Below are 12,666 nucleotides of genomic sequence, written 5' to 3'. Positions count from 1 at the left end.
AGTTTCTAAGTCATTTTTGTTTTAGACACTTTTTCTCAATTTTTAAAGTGTTTCATATTTCTAACTCTCTATTTTATTCTTGGATTTAACTCATTAGATTTTTATTCTCTGTTTTGGGGGATGTTCTTTAGAACATGGGCAAGAGATGGAGAGGAACACTTGGAGGTTCACTTATTCATTCATTTAGCAAACATTTCTTGAGCCCTCACTATGTTCCAGCTACTCTTCCAATGGTGGGGATATCAGCAGATAAGAGCAAGGAGTTTCCTCTTAGTTTAAAGTTTTGCCTTTTATTTCAAGCTATGTAGCCTTTCCCCGAGTCTTTGTAGTTTAATTATTCACTCCATCCACCCGATGGCCACCAGCAGCTAGCAATTCCTGTTCACCAGCAGCTAGCAATTCCTGTTCTTTTGTTTGGGATGAGCAGTAGTTTTGATACTTAGTGACTTTACATCGGTCCCCCCATTGCTCCAAAAAGCTACTTACACCCAGAATGTGCAAAGACCAAAACCTGCCGTCCCCATAATGAGAATAAATTTCACTCTGTATAAGTGAGAGAGTTCAAGACGCTGGCACCTGAATACTCATCCTTTTTACCCCTACCTCTACTAAAAACAAAAGAGATCACTTACAAGATTGATTGTGCACTTTCTAAAGAAGAAGTGTTCTCTGCAGCATTGACAACAGTCCAGGGGGCACTCTGAAACCTTTTCCAGTTAGTCCTGATTTATTATACAAACTCCAGGCCTCCCATACCACGTGGTTTCATAGAACTCTCTGCGGTGTTCTGGATCTATAAACCAGTGAATAGATATTACAGTTGACAGCAGGAATCATCTCCTCGTCTGTGGTGAGTATAGCATTTAATAAGCCATTTAGATGCAATAAGTGGCAGAAGTACAGAGGAGGCACTCTTCACTGTAGGTTAAACTTTTGCTCAGATGAACTAGGCTCAATGGGAATTAAAGCACCAGGGTATTTTGCGTTTGGATCCATGATGAATCTGAAAAATTAACACAAATAGCAGTATGTAGTCATCACATTTCTATGTGGAGCAGCTTATTTTCCTTACAGTTTGGACTACATACATTACTGCCTTACTAATAGATGATGTTTGATAGCAGGGTGCAGATTTTCTTAATAAAGATAATGATTTTGAACTTGAAACAGCCCTCAAGAAGAGAGCTTCCTAAGCTGGGTGGCACCCTAGTGGCATTTGGCAAGTGAGTTAAAGATAGTTGTGGGTTTCACCTCCTTGGTCCCAGAACATCCAGAGCTCAGACCCCTTCCGCCCTGGCCACGGGCAGCACCTGCATTCACCCCAGTGTCTGCGCTCGTACTGCCACTGTCTGCACCTGCCACAAGGTGAGGAAGGTGAGGAAGCCCTGCTACCCTATAATGAAGCCAAGGAAATAGCTGTGTCAATCTTACAGTAAACAGAAAAATATGTTCCCACTCTGCAGTTTTCTTCCCTTCTTCCTTATAGTAGGTACGCTAAGCAGAAAACCCTCCTGCCTCAGACTGTCCAGGGCCTGGAGCTACAGTTAGACACACACAGCTCATTTGATAGACACTTTTCCCATTACTCCTTCCTGCTTCCACTGAGAAATTTTTCCCCTTATTCTGGAAAATGTTTCCCCCTCACCCCAACCACGTGTTTCCAGGGGGGATGTTAATTGCCTATGGTCCCCACTTCCTATCTGTGCTGACTGATCTGCAGTTGCCACCTAACCCAGAATGGTTAGGCAAATTCGACACCTCCCTGGCAAATTTGAGCCTGGTCCCAGCAGGCATGAACAGACAAGGCAGATTCGTAATGTGTTACCTGGGGCTCTTCACCGTGTGACATTATCAGTGTGAGAGCTGGAAGTCAGGGTCGCTGAAAGACACATAGAGAAAGTTAAAAAGATCGTTGGGCCTGGAGGCCCAGCATCATCTCACTCTACTCACAGTGACGTGATGTTGCCAATGTTGTTTCCCCTGTTTTCTAGGCCTCTGCTATTCAAACAGTGGTCCTCAGAGAGGCAGTGACTTGATTATACAAAGTAACTCACTGTTCCCTGAGCCTCTCTAGGCCATGCCCTGGGAAACTTTACACCAGAGCGTTTTTCTTTAGTAGCCAGCACTACTGAACATCTGCAGGTGCTCAGACCTAAGTATTATCATGAAATATCTAGTCAAAAGGATATCATCCATAGATCTATTATGATCTATCATGTGCTACTCAGGCATAGAGAATTTGTTTCACAATAACTTATAAAAGCCACATCTGCAAAGCTGTGTTAATACTTTACCCATAGTATGGGAGGGGGAATATTTACTGAGCAAAATGGATAAATAAATGAATGAATCAAATATGGACTATCAGCCAAAACATGGAAATAACCTTATTACTAAGAACTGAGTGTTTTAATGTTATTCATTAAAATAGATTGTCTGTATTTGTGATATATGTGTACTTAAAATTCATGCAGAAAATGAGCATTTTAATTACAAAATACCGAAATCATTAATAATTTAAAGATCATCATTCAGCATCCCTTTCTAAGTAACAAAGTTTGATAAATCCTTCTAGACAAATCAGACAAGTACAAGGGCACAGCCAAAAGGAAGCTGCAAGGGGGAAGGAGGAAGGAGCTTAAGCCCAACTGACCAGAATGTCTGAGGCTCGGGTATGCTGTGGGGGGAAAGGAAGGCCTAGGGATCCCAGGGAGCTTGTGTCCCGGGTGATCCCAGCCTCTGCTGAGAGATCTGGCCCCCAACCCTGCAGCCACCCCTAATCTAGACAGCCTCTTCCAATGCCAAGGGCGGATGAATTCTCCACCTCGATTCCTTCATAGACTTTCCCTTCACCACCAGGAAGGCACCTCTCCTCAACTCCCATCTACTAAATCAAACCCACCCTTTAGGATCCAGTCAAATGCCACATCCCCCAAGAAGCAAATGGGCCCCCACCACCCAGCCCAGTATTGATTTCACCTCCTCTGTGTTCCCTTGTTCTCTGTACTGTCTGGGCTATTGTGCTTATTATATTCTCTTGTCTCTAAACAATCATCAAAGCCCAGCATTCAGATACCCTGTGTCCTTGCCAGCTTCATCTCATCCACTCAGCAGCCTCATCAGGCACTGGGACTGTGACTGCCCTCATTTCACAGAACTATGGCCAGAGAGTGAGCAACTTGCTCAAGGCCACATAACCAACGTTTGAAATACAGATGAATGATACCTATCAGTCCATGTGCTGACCAATCATGAGGTGACCTGGAGTGAGGGACAGTGGCCTCGACAGGAAGGTCTTGGTGGCCCCCCATATCAGGACTGGTAGCATATTGCAGTTACACCTGTCAATTTAAAGTGATACACAGATTATATGCCTTTAAATAGCAGAATATGTAATGAAATAAGGGACTACAGATACCGTTTGTCACCTCACAGGGATTTGTTAGTGAAGGCAAGATGCTATAATAGTTGTCAAACATAAAGAGGTTAGTTATACTTTACTTGCACCAAAACAATAAGTTTTCCAAAGTGGCTGGAGTTGTTTTTCTTTAAGACAACTAGAGAGTATTCAGTTATCATACAAATCCTTTGGAAAAAACAGACATGCTCCATCTGTCCCTTCAAAGAAAAAGTAATATTTAATATGAGCATAAAAGATAGTTTTGCTATGCAGAGAGCTTCTGAATACAGATATATGGAAATGTTTTCATTATTACCTGACTTTGGTGCCCAAAACAAGAAAAAATGTTATCTTTTAAACTCTCATGTCTACACTCTTAAAACAGAATTTTCTAGTCAGTTTAAAAGACTTTAAAATGAAAATTTTTGATGAATTTTTTCCATATATTTTAAATTGCTAAATTACTGGATGGGATTTTTAAAATGAATTCCATCAAAGCCATAAACTCAATTTCTAAAATGTATCATAAAATGGGATTTTTTGAATCTTTGCCAAACTTATCTATTAACATCTTAAACATGACTCTTTCTTCTTCATATTACTAAATGATAAAAAGGTGTTCTTCAAGTACAAATGAAAACAGATATGCCCTGGCCAGTCAGCTCAGTGGATAGAGTGTCAGCCTAGTGTATGGACGTCCCAGGTTTGATTCCCAGTCAGAGCACACAGGAGAAGTGGCCATCTGCTTCTAGTCCTCTACCCCTCTCCCCCTTCTCTCGCTCTTACCATCTCACAACCAATAGCTCAGTTGGTTCAAGTGGCAGACACTGAAGATAGCTTGGTTGGATTGAGGCACATGCAGAAGTCTGTCTATCTCCCCTCCTCTCACTTAAAAACAAACAAACAATCAAATAAAACAAAAAGAAAAAAAAAATAAAGTTGGCTATATTAGGTATTAAAAATAAATATGCCAAGGCCCTGGCCGGTTGGCTCAACGGTGGAGCGTCGGCCTGGCGTGCGGGGGACCCGGGTTCGATTCCCAGCCAGGGCACATAGGAGAAGCGCCCATTTGCTTCTCCACTCCCCCCCCCTCCTTCCTCTCTGTCTCTCTCTTCCCCTCCCGCAGCCAAGGCTCCATTGGAGCGAGGATGGCCCGGGCGCTGGGGACGGCTCCTTGGCCTCTGCCCCAGGCACTGGAGTGGCTCTGGTCGGGGCAGAGCGACGCCCTGGAGGGGCGGAGCATCACCCCCTGGTGGGCAGAGCGTTGCCCTGGTGGGCGTGCTGGGTGGATCCCGGTCCGGCGCATGCGGGAGTCTGTCTGACTGTCTCCTTTCCAGCTTCGGAAAAGTACAAAAAAATAAAAAAATAAATATGCCAAGATCAAAATTTTTAAGTCATTGACAACCTTGCAGAAGTTAGGCTTAAGAACAGAAACTCTAGTTTAATACTTGCCACTGGGGAGGGAAAAAACTAGTATGTACATATAAGTTTCTCTCTTTTTTCATAAAAATATATTAATGGAATTTTAGAAGTGTGAATCCATAACTTTTTTATTTTTTACTATAATTTTTTATTTTTCATTTTTAAAATATAATTGTACTGAAATGATTACAAAGTTCAATACAGAAAAAATTTTTACTTTAAAAAAATGAGTTTCATGGTTTAGTAAGCATAGCCACTTAGATGCACATATATTTGTGAAGTCTCACTCTCAGATAAGACAATATTAAAGACCATAACAAAATAAGCTGAACTTAGAATCAAGCCTTTAACTATATTATAATAGATTAATGAGATATTTTTTTTCTTAAGTGAGAAGTGAGGAAGCAGAGAGACAGACTCCCACATGCACTCCAAACCAGGATCCACCCAACATGCCCCCTATGGAGCAATGCTCTGCCCATATGGGGCCAGTTGCTCTGTTGCCTGACAACCAAACTATTTTGGTGCCTGAGGCTAGGTTATGGAGCCATCCTCAGCACCCAGGGCCAACTTGCTCCAACCAAGCCATGGCTGCAGGAGGGGAAGAGAAAGAGAGAGAGAAAGAGTTGAGAGGGAGAGGAGTGGAGAAGCAGATGGCCACTCCTGACCAAGAATCAAACTCAGGACATCCACACACCAGGTCGACACTACCACTGAGCCAAACAACCAGGGCTAGAGATTTTTTAATAAAGCATATTTTTTAAATTCAGTACTATTATAAACAGAAATAAGTTATTTTTAAAATATTACATATTTTATCTATAGCTCTTTTTTTTATTTATACAATTAAAGTTAACAGGAGTACATAGATTTAGAGAAAACATCTCCGCATCGTTTGGACAGTCAATTATGTTGTATACTCATCACCCAAAGTCAAATCATCTTCTGTCACCCTATATTTTGTTTCTCTTTAAGCCCCTCCCCTTCCCCATCTGTCTCCCTCTCCACCCCTCCCTTCAGTCTGGTAACCACTGCACCCCTGTCTATGTCCATGAGTCTCAACTTTGTGCCCCACCTATGTATGGAATCATACAGTTCTTAGCTTTCTCTGATTTACTTATTTCACTCAGTATAATGTTATCAAGGTCCATCCATGTTGTTGTAAATGACACTATGTCATCATTTCTTTTTTTTGTGTGTGTGACAGAGACAAAGAGAGTCAGAGAGAGGGACAGACAGACAGGAAGGGAGAGAAATGAGAAGCATCAATTCTTCATTGTGGCACCTTAGTTATTCACTGATTGCTTTCTCATATGTGCCTTGACCACAGGGCTACTGCAGACTGAGTGACCCCTTGCTCAGGCCAGCAACCTTGGGCTCAAGCTGGTGAGCTTTGCTTAAACCAGATGAGCCCGCGCTCAAGCTGGTGACCTTGGGGTCTCAAACCTGGGTCCTCCGCGTCCCAGTCCAATGCTCTATCCAATGCGCCACTGCCTGATCAGGCAAAAGAATATTTTTTTTAGATTTCACTTATTCATTTTTAGAGAGAGAGAGTAGAGAGAAAGAAAGAGAGAGAAGAGTGGGAGGAGCAGGAAGCATCAACTTCCATATGTGCCTTGACCAGGCAAGCCCAGGGTTTTGAACCGGCAACCTCAGCATTCCAGGTCGATGCTTTATCCACTGTGCCACTGCAGGTCAGGCTGTCATCATTTCTTATGGCTGAGTAGTATTCCATTGTATGTATATACCACATCTTCTTTATCCAGTCCTCTATTGGAGGGCATTTTGGCTGTTTCCATGTCTTGGCTACCTTGAACAATGCTGTGATGAACATGGGCTTCATGTGTCTTTAAGTACCCATGTTTTCAAGTTTTGTGGGTATATACCTATGGTAGTTCTATTCTTAATTTTTTGAGGAACCACCATACTTTCTTCCATAATCATTGCACTAATTTACATTTCCACCAACAGCGGATGAGGGTTCCTTTTTCTCCACAGCCTCTCCAACAATTGTTATTACTTGTCTTGTTGATAATAGCTAATCTAACAGGTGTAAGGTGGTATCTCATTGTATTAATAGTTTTGATTTGCATTTCTTGAATAGTTAGTGATGATGAGCATTTTTTCATATATATGTTATTTTTAAAATATTACATATTTTATCTATAGCTCATTTTTTATTTCTTTTTTTTTAATTTTTTTTTCTTTAATTTTCTGAAGCTGGAAATGGGGAGAGACAGTCAGACAGACTCCCGCATGCGCCCGACCAGGATCCACCCAGCACGCCCACCAGGGCAATGCTCTGCCCACCAGGGGGCTCATTTTTTATTTCTATTTTCATATATTTTACATGTGTATTGTCACATATATAAATTTGCCCTCCAGCAAAAAGCCTCCAGAAATACACTTGTTGTTGGACAAATTTCATTTATGACTCATTGTAATGAGAGAGACCACACACAATTGGGAAATAAGAGGGGTGTGTCAGTAAGAGGGTGTTAGAAAGAACCTGTTATAGAATCTGGGCTTTGATTTGGTGTTGTGGATGAGGAGCTAAATGAGAGGTTTGCTCTAGTTTGGATGCTGTCAGGAAGAGGGGGCAAGTCTATGGCTGGGCATCTCCATACATCTTATATACAGGGGGAACCAACTAGACAAAGTTGTAACTGATAAACTGCCAATCACTCATTTTGACCAAGAGAGGGCTGTTGGGTATTCTGTGAGTAGCACCGTGATCTTGTTTTTGTTTGTGCTTAGACAAAATTCTGAAGTGGGCTTGCTTGGTCTCACTTTATCAAGCTCTCAAAGTAACCTTGTCTGAGACTGGTATTTTGTGACATTAGGTCCCACAGGAGAACAACATGCCTGGCTGACAGTGCGACCATTTTTGGATGTCAGGGCTGCTGTTTCTGCTTTCCTAGTATTGTATTTTATAGTAGTATAGTAGTTCACGTTTGTGATTATAAAAAAATAAATATATTGAATACATATATTGCAGGTGCAGGCTCAAGATCTTTTTACTCATTGGGTATTGGATCAAAAATATTTGGAGACTAGCTTTATCAAATCCAGCTGAGAAATAACTATTTTTTGATGATGTATAAATAAGATACATTGGGCACTTACTATGTCTCAGGCACTCAGCTTCATATTTTACATGATTTTATAGAAACTGCTTTATTGAAATATAATTTACAGACCATTAAGTTCATCATTCAAAGTGAACAGGTTTTCTACTTGTTCTTGAGTCAGTTTTGATTCAAGAATATTATCTTAGGAAGTGTTTGATATCAGCTACATTCTTAATGTATTAGTACAGAGATATTCAATTCTTTTGTAATTTTTAAATAGCTATAGATCCTTTTTTGTTTTCCTCATGATATTTGTTTCTGCTTACTTTCTTTTTTCTTGATTATACATGCCCAGAGCTTGTCAATTTTATTAATCATTTCAAAGAACTTGCTTTTGGTTTTGTTGATTAACTCTACTGGACTTCCTGGTTTTCTCTTCACTAATTTCTGCTATTATCTTATTTCTGTCCTTCCACTCTCTTTGAATTTGGTTTGTTGTTCTTTTTTATTGTTTCTTAAGTTGAAAGCTCAGCTAATTTCTTTTCAATCTTTCTTGTTTTCTAATAAATGCAATTCTGGCTCTAACTTCCCCTGTGAGCACCAACTTTATCTCACAACTTTATATGTAGAAATTTTATAGTCATTTGGTTTTAAGCACTGTTAGTTCCATTTTTATTTTCTCATTAAAACATCAATTATTTAGAAGGTATTTTTAATCTCCTGATGTATGTGGGAGATCTTCTGCCCATCTTTTTGGCAGTTACAATCTTTATTGCATTACACTTGAAGAATAAGGACTTGATGACTTCAACTCTGGGAAATTACAAATATTTCTTTGTTGCCTAGGACACAGTTAATTTTTATACATTATCTTAGGTATTTAAAAAGAATGACTAGCCCTGACTAGTGGCACAGTGGATACAGAACACACCAAAGCACCAAAGTTTACCAGTTCAAGCCCAGGGTCACCAGATCAAGCCTGGGGTCACCAAGCCTGGGGTTACCAGCTCAATCTTGGGGTCACCAGCTCCATCCCAAGGGTGCTGACCTGACCCCAGAGGTCACAGTTCAAGCCCCAGTTAGGGCACATGTGAGAAGCAACCAATGGCACAACTAAGTGGAACAATGAGTTGATGCTTCTCTCTCCCTTTCTCTCTCTCAAATAAATAAATAAACAAACAAATTAAAAAATGACTATATGCAGTTGGATTTAATTTTTTCAAATCTTTGATGTTCTTATCAATTATTCTTTCACTTGATCTGTTCATTTTTGAGAACCGTACTTGTTTCCAGTTGCTGCCATGATAAGTTACCACAAACTTTGTGGCTTAAAACAACAGAAACTTGTTCTCTCACAGTTTGGGAAGCCGGAAGTCCAAAATCAAGGTGTCAGCAGGCCCGCACTCCTCCCGGATCCTGGGAGAGCTGCCTCTTGCAGCTCTGGCTGGTTGCCCACATTCCTTGGCTTGAGGCCACATCACTCCAGTCTCTCTCCGTCTTATCTATTCTTCTATGTGTGTCTAATCTCTCTCTGCTTCTCTCTTATAAGGACACTTGTGTTGGCATTTAGGACCCACCTGGATTGTAGGTAGAGCACAGAGCATTTACCTGGCAGCTGTGGCTGATGCTATGCTGTGAAAACACTCCAGCAAGGATAAACCCTCCTGGGCATACCCCAGAGGGAGGTCGCCCACTATATGGAAATGACTCAGTACCAATCAGGCAGCCTCCTAACCTTTTTTGGCCATTTGCCCTGCTGTAACATTCTATTGGCTGAACCCATGTATATAAGCTAGCTTACTTCCTTAATAAAGTAGATCTGCGTCACTGAGCCTGGTCTCCGGAGTCGGGTCTCTGCGTCTCCGTCATCCTCACCCCCGGTGGGCCTTGTCCACACTGGATAATCCAGGATGATATCATCTTCAGATTCCTAACTTAATTACGTCTGCAAAGACTCTTTCTTTCTCCAAATAAGGTAATACTTAGAGGTTCCGGGAATTAGGACATGAATATATATCCTTAGGGCCACCACTCAGCCTGGGACTACAAGGGTATGTTAAAACCTCTTCACTTCTGGATTTGTTGATTTCTCTTTATAATTCAAAGAAATTTTTCTGTAAATATTTCAAAGATGTGGCATTAGGTGTATACATTTTCAAAATTGTTATATCTTCTTAGTGCATTTTCACTTCTATTAATATGAAATGTCTGTCTCTGCCCATCTTAATACTTTTCACCCTGAGTTCTATTTTATCTATATGAGTATTGTTACATTATCTTCTTAAATTAAGGTTAAAACTTTCTAAGGCATTTTGTTTCAACCTGATTTTATTTCATTTTCATAGCATCACTAATGAGAAATCTGGGCTTATCTCTATCATTACAACATATTTCTTTTTTTCACTCTGCTTTCTCTAGTTTCCTCTTGACCCTATCTTCCCAAAATTTGACTTTATTTACTCCTCTGTACAGGTGAAACCACAGCCTCAGGTGTTTTCGAGTTCAATTACAATTTCCAGGGTAGGTTTAGGTTATAGGAAAAATGCCACAACTCTCCCCAAAGGGCACATATCATGTTGCTTTCCAGCATGAGTCTGAGAGAGCTGTGAGTGACCAGTTACATTGTCATCTTGCCAGAACCACCATTACTTCTGGCCCCAACAATGAAACTTTTTGCCTGATATGGTATTTCAAGTGAATTCACTATTTTAAAATTCATCAGGTCACCCTGTTCTCTTGCTGAAAAATAATAATACATTTCAAACTATCCTTAAGACACAGCCAAAGAACACACCATAAGGGTAAGCTGTGAAAGGTGCTCAGTTTTAAGGGCAGCAAATGAGAGCTGAACAAACCCTGTCATTTGAAATTGTTTTATCATCCACTGTTGTTTTTTTTTGTTTTGTTTGTTTGTTTTTTAGCCAAGCTGTGGAAGAATTGCTTCTGAAAAGGACAGAGTTACATAAGGGGACCAGTGTGCTGATAGAGAGCAGGACCACGGAGGCAAAGTTTGTGCGCTGCTCCACCACCCAGAGCAAGTATTCTTGGCTCAATTCAGCTGCAGCTGCTGAGCTAGTAAAACCCAAGAAAAGAGGGAACACAGTGAATAAAGAAGACAGAAATGAAAGAAGAGAGCTCGGCCAAGAGGATCTCCAGATACGGCAGAGACATTAGAGAGAAAAGGAATTTATAACCCAGAGAATACACTTAGCTGGGCTTTCTCACATGTCTACTATCGGAGTTACAATCATCTGGGTTCAAATAAAAGAATGCTCTGTCCCAGTCATTATTCTTTTTTTTTTAAAGGCACAAATTCCAGCATAGGCAATTTCAGAAAGAACTAAACTTTTTTTTTCTTTTTTACTGGAGTCTTGCTTATAACTGTTATATCCAGGCAAGCAGAAAAAGATCCAACACACCCAGAAAGCAGGGCTGCCTTCCTTTCTGTGATGACTCTGAAGGGGGCCCTGCCTGACCCAGAACAAGTGCTGGTTATGAAATCTCAGCAAGGCCAAGGGCAGAGGCAGCACCGCTGGGCCAGGGAAGCCATAAACCAGACAGAAAGACACCCTCGCCTTGCACTCCTCAGAACATACCCTCAGGCCTGGGTTTGTAAATCACATTATTAAGCAGTTTCCACATCTGTAAATAGGTCACTGGGCATCCACAACTTCAGAACTGCTGGGAGGAAAATCCTGTAAGGTGATTTAAAAAACCAGCCACAGGAAGTGTTGGGTTGGAATGCAGCATCCCTCCCCAGAGACCGGGTACGCCCGAGCCTCTGCCGTTGGGGATGGGGATGATTAAGGGCTACAGAGAAGAGGACCTTTAGACAGCTCAGAAGTTGTCCAGGTTCCCAGTTATCTGAGAATACCTAAAGGATTGTTTATGGAATAACTAAGGAGGCTGTCTGCAAACCTACAGATGGACATTTTGACAGAAGTAACAGTAAATACAGTGAAAATAGTTTATAGGTGTGTTTTCCTGGGTCCAACGTAAACACCCTGCAGAATGACGAATGGATACTCCCTGCACCAACGGACCACTCCTGTCACCCCAGCTCTGGGCTATGATGTGCACAAGCATGATCAGCGTTGAGAGAGTTCATATCCTAAGAATACGATGATGAGTACCTACAGAGTTCAAGAAATGGTTGGAAAGCATGCTCTTCTCCATGTATGCTATAAAATCAGGACATTCAACATGACCAGAAACGTATGATCACTCACATTGTACTGCATTCTCTGGGTCAGACTTGTATTTGTGGTCATTAATGAGGAAGCCCAGCAGCCACCTTTGAGAGACTCTGGAAGCCAGTGTGGATGGATGGATGCTGCATTGTCATAAATAAAGGTATCACCAGCCTTCAGTAAACAGTCTAGGGAACTGCAGAGGCGAGTGAGCAGTATTGCTTAGTACAAGCAGGTTCCAAAAAGCCATGGTGTTCTGAGTAGCCAGGTGGGAAGATGTGGAATTAGCGGGGAATGATGTCTTTAGCAATAAAGATGATGAAGAGATGGTTCCTGAACCTGAACAGGAAGAGAAGGAGAACCTCACCCGCATTGATTGGAGGATAAACAAGTACATGATTGTCTCTTCAGCACCCATATCATTCTAGCTCTTCATTGATAAATCAATATGTCTCAGTGGATCCATACATTCTATAACAAATTTTTCAATCAACTTGCTAATATAGACGGGGGCTTCACAAAAGAATATTTACCCACTGTCCTGCACAACCTAGGGGAGGCCCTGGTAAGTACCACGGTAGTA

This window comes from Saccopteryx leptura, chromosome 1 (genome assembly GCF_036850995.1).
Source record: "Saccopteryx leptura isolate mSacLep1 chromosome 1, mSacLep1_pri_phased_curated, whole genome shotgun sequence".
Classification (NCBI taxonomy): Eukaryota; Metazoa; Chordata; class Mammalia; order Chiroptera; family Emballonuridae; genus Saccopteryx; species Saccopteryx leptura.
This window is presented reverse-complemented; position numbering follows the sequence as displayed.